Source organism: Poecilia reticulata, linkage group LG12, assembly GCF_000633615.1.
Source record: "Poecilia reticulata strain Guanapo linkage group LG12, Guppy_female_1.0+MT, whole genome shotgun sequence".
Classification (NCBI taxonomy): Eukaryota; Metazoa; Chordata; class Actinopteri; order Cyprinodontiformes; family Poeciliidae; genus Poecilia; species Poecilia reticulata.
In genome coordinates, this window is record NC_024342.1 from 1,858,190 (window position 1) to 1,865,557 (window position 7,368).

Consider the following 7,368-nt stretch of genomic DNA (forward strand, 5'->3'; position numbering starts at 1 on the left):
GCCAGTCAAAGGTGTTAATTATAACATGTCAAATGACAGAGGGGCTTAAAAAATAACCAAATATTCAGTTTGGTTATTTTTTTAAATTATATATATATAGATGTGCCCACACACATTTTAAATTTTGCCCCCCCAGAGGTAGTCCTGGCCCCCCCTTGGCCTCCCCAACTTTAAAAGTCTAGCTCCGCCACTGACTAAATGATGAACAAACATGTTTTAGGCGGTATTCTTTTTGGGTGGGGAGACTGGCCGTCTTTCCTGTTCAGGGAGAATGTGGGGGAAAATGTCAGTTTGTTTCTGATTTAGATTGGTTTAATTTGAGTTTGCTAATTGTTACCTTTCTGGGTGTGTCTCCTCAGCAGGGTGGAGCAGCAAAGGGAGACAAAGGTGCTGCTAAACAGCTCCTGGAGCATACCATTTTCAATTAAGCAGGGTAATACTCTGACGAGTTATATTAAGTTAAATTTATTCTTTGATTGATCTTAGTTAGTTTTAATGATTTGCATGCATGTAAATATGTGTTGGTACCATTTATTTTTTTGTGTTAGGTTTGTGTAAATGTTTATTTCTTTTGTTTTATCACCCCTTTTCCTGGTATGAGTGTTGGAATTGCCCAAAGCATAAAAGCCAGCTTCCTTGTCTCACTGGGAAAATGGGTGTCAGTTCAAATGTGACCTGCAGCTTCAAATAAATCCATCTCGACTACATTCTGTTGCCTCGCCTCCTTTCCTGACCGCAGAGCCTCCGCCGGTCAAAGTGACACAGGCACTGTGGTGCTGCAAAACAAGAGTGTGCTGCGTGACTTCAGGGAGAGTGCCCTCTAACACACTGGCCTTCTAATACACAGGCCTACTAACACACCGCTGCTCTAAAAACTCTGGCCCACTTACCCATTGACCCAATGGGAATATCCCTAGTCCTTTATGCTAGTATGCCCCAGGCTATACCTATCTATAAGGTTTGCACTGACTTTGCATTTTACAGAAGGTAAACTCACTGTCCACTCTAGAGTCAAGATCAGTGCTACTTTAACGCTGCTCTTGCTGAACATAACGTTTTAGAGAGTTAGCACTGAAATACCTTGGCCCATGTTGCTGCTTGCTCAGACTTGGATGCGGACCACCCCATGTTTTATAATCCTGTCAAGCAGGACCCCTTCACTGTTTGGCTCTACTGCAAACAGCTCACTGAGATCCGCGCAGCGGGAAATGCCCCAAATCTCATCCATTTTCCACGGCTACAGTCTATTTAATCTAAGGCTTCTCTGATGCCCTTGCTACTGGACGTAGGCCCAGCCTAACAAAATTTACTGATTCCTTTTATGGAAAGTGTTTAAACTGCCTTCCCTGTGAAATGACAGCTGCTGGTGAAAGGTGAGGTTAAAGGTCAGTTAACCACAGTTCTTGCTGGCTTTGTAGCAAAACTGCTTACGGTTCTCTCCAGTTAAGTGTATTGATCTCTACTCCATAAATCCAAGACAAATGTCTCAGCCTGGGTAAAACAGCATGGGCAACTCAGTTAATCAGGGCTTGTTATTTTTTTATTTCTTCAGGTGTAACTGTAACCTATCTGTAAAAAAAACCCGGGAAAGCTGACCTTCATTGTACAACAATAGAGGACTTTCACATAGGACTGACAGGATACTTTATTTTTACAACAGTAATGTAGTTCAGATTCCAAAACAAGAGAAAACTACAAATCAGATGCCTACGTTTGCAGTACGTTGTAATAAAAACAGACTCTCTGGCTTACCAATGTTATCATTAAAACTGTAACTTAAAGCTAACACAGAGCTAAGCCAAAATGTGACTTAATGTAGACATGTAGGAGAGATGATATTTTAAAATTTCATGCTCATTTAGTGTTGTAGACCTTAGTTTCCATAACTGTTGTAGTTTTTTTGGTTCTGTGGATATGCAACAATATATTCCCCAGTGCAGCAAGAATGTTAATATTTTCTGATAATATTTGGATTTCATAAGTAATGCAGCAATTTGAAGTGGGGTAATAATTTTTTCACAGTCCTGTCAAAAAATTCACAAGAAAAATGATCAATTTCTTTTCATTTTTGTCTAACAGAGGACAGAGCCCCAGCTAGTCCACAGAAAATCAGTGTATTTTTTGTAAATCATCCTCCAGCGGCAGCTACCAGGAAATGCTCATTACCTAAAGACTGAGCTGGAAGTCATTACTGCAGTATCTAGCCTGAAGAGCTCCACTCATGCTCACAGTCATGCACATATGTGTCCCTTAGGCAATTAGATGCAAGTGATGCTAAAGTCGGGCGGAAGGAAGAATCCCTGAGTGGAACAGAGTGAGAGATGAAAGTGAGGTACAGCTAATGACTCTGGAGAAGAGATCAGAAAGCAAAGGCACCGTGTAGATCTGTGTAGAGACCGCTGGAGCTAATAAATCTCTGCTGTCTGTTCAGCTCTTTGGGGCCATAAGCTTTCTTGCCATGAAGTGACATTGTTTTTTTTTCTTTCAATAATATAATGAGAATTTAAAAAGAAGAGCTCAGATACCAATTTTGGACTTCTTGTTACAATTTAATCATTGAATGCATTTTAGAACGATTATGTTTTAGAAAAGTCTTGTTCATTATGAGAATATCTAAACATTATTGTACAATCTAAAATATTAAAGGTACCTTAGGATAAATTGTCATGCTTAGCTTTTTAAGACTATATTTCAGTAAAAATTGAACATTTTTTCTACTTTTTTTTCACAGTAGATGATCTTCCTTTATCTCAACCTAACACTGTCCTCCATATCCATGGACCTTCTGTGGCCTTCCTCTTTTCTTCCTCCTTGGCAGCTCCCATCACCTTCCTAAAATAATGGCCTAAGTCATTTTATGCCAAAAGTGGTTTGGCAAAAAAAAAGAATCATCACGTTAATTTTTGCCAAAAGATGATATGGGCTAAAAAGAAAAATCCCTTTTGGCAAAAAATGAGGTAGTTCATTATTTTAAGGAAGGTGACGATATTCAACATCCATTTTCAGTCTTGCTATGTGCTTCACATTTACAACCGTCATGTAACAAAACACTCTGTCCACTCCATGTGTCTCTCCCATTCACACACACTTCTTAAAACTGCAGTATGTAACTTTTACAAAATATGTTTTTTCCATATTTGTTAAAACTGTCACTATGTTGTGACGATATATAATATCAGACAGCTACTGTTGGGCCTGACCAAAAACAATCAGAGCCAGGAGGAGGGGCTTAGTGCTGCTAATCAATGCTGCTCAATGTGCTAATGGCAGAGAAACAACTTACCATTCCACGACAACCGTTTACCTGCTGTCATTGGTGATAATGCTAACTAGCATAAGTATCCCAAAAATAAATACTCAAGTAAAGAGAAAGTACTCAAAAACGTATGCAAGTGCAGTATTACTGTCAATCACTTAGCTGAAAGGCCGAGATAACACCAATGAAAAAATTTGTCTGGAAAACAAAAAACATTTGATGATGATATAAGGAAAATCAAGGTAGGTTGTTCCAACCAACGGCAAGTCAGCATCCTGCTGAAACTGGACGAAACCTCAGATGCTGGAGTAGAGAGCACATCCAATAATTTCCTATACCTGATTTTCCTTGCAGGCTTGTGGTGGGGCTGGTTCCTCCAGCGGTCAGACGCCCTGACCAGGTGGACAGTCCATCACAGGGCTATATAGAGAACAGGTTAGTTAAATACAGCCAGGTACAGGCGCAGGCAAAGAGCAGAGCTGCTGAGAGTTGGAGAGGCGATTCATTCAAGGCTGGTAGGAAAGCACAAAGCAGACTCAAACAGGTAATTGAAGAGAAGGCAGAGAGCTGACTCTTATGAACACTGTGATGATACAACATGAGTTACTGAACAAAGTGAGTCCAAGCTGCTCAAACACTGTTGTCATTGTTGTGAAGGTTGTGTTGTTTGCCTCTTCATAACCACAGTAAAGACAAGACAGAGAACATTTTGAGCAAATGAGAGGAAGACAGCAGGGGCGGATCTACTGGGGTGGCATGGGGTGGCAGTTGCCACCCCAAATGAGAGCCTTGCCACCCCTGTTGTCACCCCAAATAGTTATGGGAAATCGGACATTAAGCGCACTAATCTCTTTTTTCCGACAACATTGAATGCAACACAACGTAACCTGACACCTACTGCGGAGTAGCGGGAAGTGCGAGAGAAGGACAGAGCCTGAGGCAGCAGCACTGATGGATATATTACTGGACTGGACATTATCTGACTTATCGTGCGCCACACAGGCACCATTGCTGTCCATTGAGTCAACATTATGGGTGGTCAGGAAAATACCACAGTCACACAAAGAATCTGAAAAACGGACACAATATTTAGCGGTTAATTCAACCCTATGAATTGGATAACAAGGATTTCAGATTTAACAGGTGAGCAAAAAGTTTTAACTTAAAGAAAACATTGAACAAGTGAGCARTGGGTCAGTTATGCTAGCCTAACTGTTGCTAACCTTCTATTGACTTTGATAACCTTAACATGTGCTGCGCAGTTCGGTGTGTTTTGGTTCCGTTAGCACTAAATCAGGTCACATCAGTAGAGCTGCTGTTTAAATCAGCTAATCAACCACCGCAGCAGTCGGAGAAAACCTATTAATAATGACAATATAGACATCAAACCTGACGGAATAATGTAACAGACTCAATGTTATGTTTTGGTGTTTCTGCTTCTTTTTTGTGGGGGAAATTTTTTGTTTTTTGGTGTTGATTCCCCTGATCGGTAATCTCTGCTCTATCTGCTCGTAGAGCTGTTGTCTGTCGGTTGCCATGGCAATGGGTCCACGTAAAGTCGACACACACAGCTAGAAAAGCCAGAAGTGGTGTTTGGTTCTTCACCTGTTTATCAGCTTTATTGTACCTTTATTGTGGCGCAATGTCTGCACTCTCTGCCAGTCCTAAAAGTTAAACAAGCAACAAAAAACTGAACTAATCACCAAACTATGGTTCCTACAGCATATTTAAAATAAGACGACTGACAAATATAAGAAAAAATTTGATCCTTCTTGCATCTTGACAGAACTGACAGAAACAAAGTACAAATGATGGCGCTACAAATATTTTTGCGGCAGATTTCTGCTGGTCCTGCATTGGGTTAAAATGGTTTTCTGGACATAACTCAATGAATCACAAAGTGACTAATAGGCACTGTCCAATCCAGTAATGCATATCAATGAGCAGGAGTATGAAAGACATAAAAATAATTAACTATACTAAGAAATTATATTTAATCCTCAGTGCTACATGAATGCAAGTTAAAACATTTTGCAACAAGTAAATCAAGTAAATTAAGTCCAATGTTAGGTCTGTGTAAGCTAAACGTGAGAATGAGGGGGTGAAAGTAAGGGGGTACGGCAGGGTACTGCGTACCCCTACAAGAGAGGAGCAGAGCCAACATCAATGGATTCACTGTGCAGCTGTGAGTTCACCCACTAATCAACCGTGACTGATTAGTTTTTCAAGAACAATCTAAAATACGACTTAATCAGTTAGTAAATCACTTTTTCCCCCATTTTATATGGTTTCTGAACTGTTCGTGCTTTGCTAGAGCAGCAGGGCGATGGTTTTGAGTCGATCTCGGCATTAGGTGACAAACTGAACGTCGCCAGGAGGCTGAGAGCAGCACGTCCTGCTCTGACTCGCTTAAAACGTTCGTAACTTTATTAAAGAACAACAACAACAAAGTCAACAAAACGTGTTCAAATTAATGACACAACAAAAATAATAATCTCAGGCTTGTGGAGCGCACGAGGTTGCCATGACAGAGAGAGAGAGAGAGAGTAAAAGGATGTGAGTGGTTTAGAGTTGATCACCTGTTCGGGTTGTTTTACCTTTGCTTACCTTTGACCTTTACAGCCGCTGTAGTTTCTGAACGTTCAATAAACGACAAAYTTGGACTAATTACCTYGTTCTTTGTGAGTACAAGTCATTTACAACAAACATCAAACACWGTAAATATGTTTCATTAAGTATTTAACAAACAAATGGCTTCGACTGCGATAATTATGTGGAATTAAATTAATTATCTAATATAAAAGAATAGTTTGGTGCTGTCGGCTCAGAGTCTGAGAGGCTTTTCCTTTATCAAACTATTGTTTTAGTTTTTGCCTCTTATTTAGTGGAAATATTGATGTTGATGAGATTTTCTTCAAAATAATAACCTTTTTCAACCTTTATAGCTCCACTGTTGAAAATGAGGCTCTAACATTCACAAATGRCATTGAAATAAAATCCAGTCCAACATCTGGTTTGAGGTGATTCCTCTGAAACCTGTTGGAGGAAAAATATCCCAACTTCAGAAGATGAGCTTTAACCTAACAGAGCTCTGTGGTTCCTCCCATCAGTATGAGAGTCAGGGTGAGGAGGCACCATGTTAGGAAGAGAAGTGGAAGCTGCAGGATCTTCAGAACAAACAGGKCATGATGCTGGGCTACTGATTATCCCTCTGTCTGGACACAGGATCAATATAACCAGTTTACAAGAAATGCATGGTTATATGCCAGACATGGAAAACTAGGATCACTCCATGCCATGATGTTCAGGATTTAGGTCTCATGGCATCTCAAGGTGTCAACATTGCAGCCAGAGGGCTGAGAGAAATACAGCTTTATTTTGTAGCAATTCAAGAGCTACCAGCTTTTATTGCTTTGCAAAAAAATAATCATCACAGAAACTCCAAAGCACATAGAAGTAATATGTATGTATATATATTTCTTTGTCATAGTACCCCCAAGAATTTAAAACTACTTTCAACCCTGTATATATATACACACACATACCGTGTTTCCCTGATAGTAAGACACCCCCGATTGTAAGACGTATCGGGGGGTTCAGGGGGGTCGGCTAATATAAGCGGGGAAACACGGGGGTATAGCCGCCTCCCTCTCATCTAGCTGCGTGCCGCCTCCTGCCCACGTCCGCACCGTCCCCTGCACTTGTCACTGCCGCCTCCTGCTTAAAAATTTGACAATTTTTTCCCAATATAAGACATACCCCGAAAGTAAGACATAGTGGGGCTTTTGGGGATAAAAAGAAAGTAAGACACTGTCTTACTTTCGGGGGGATAAAAAGAAAGTAAGACACTGTCTTACTTTCGGGGAAACACGATACTGGCATATGCTGCCACCCCTGAAAATATCCCTGCCACCCTCTTGCCACCCCATAAATATTTTTCTCTATCCGCCCCTGGAAGACAGTAAAGAAAACTATTAATAATACCCCCGCTCTGATTGCTTCTCTCTGTTGTTTTAGTCTTGTTACTCAGAGACTAAAGAAACAATCTGATGGATTCAGTGGCTGAGGAGGAAATGAAAGGATTACTGGAAGACAGTGATTTGAGCTCAGCA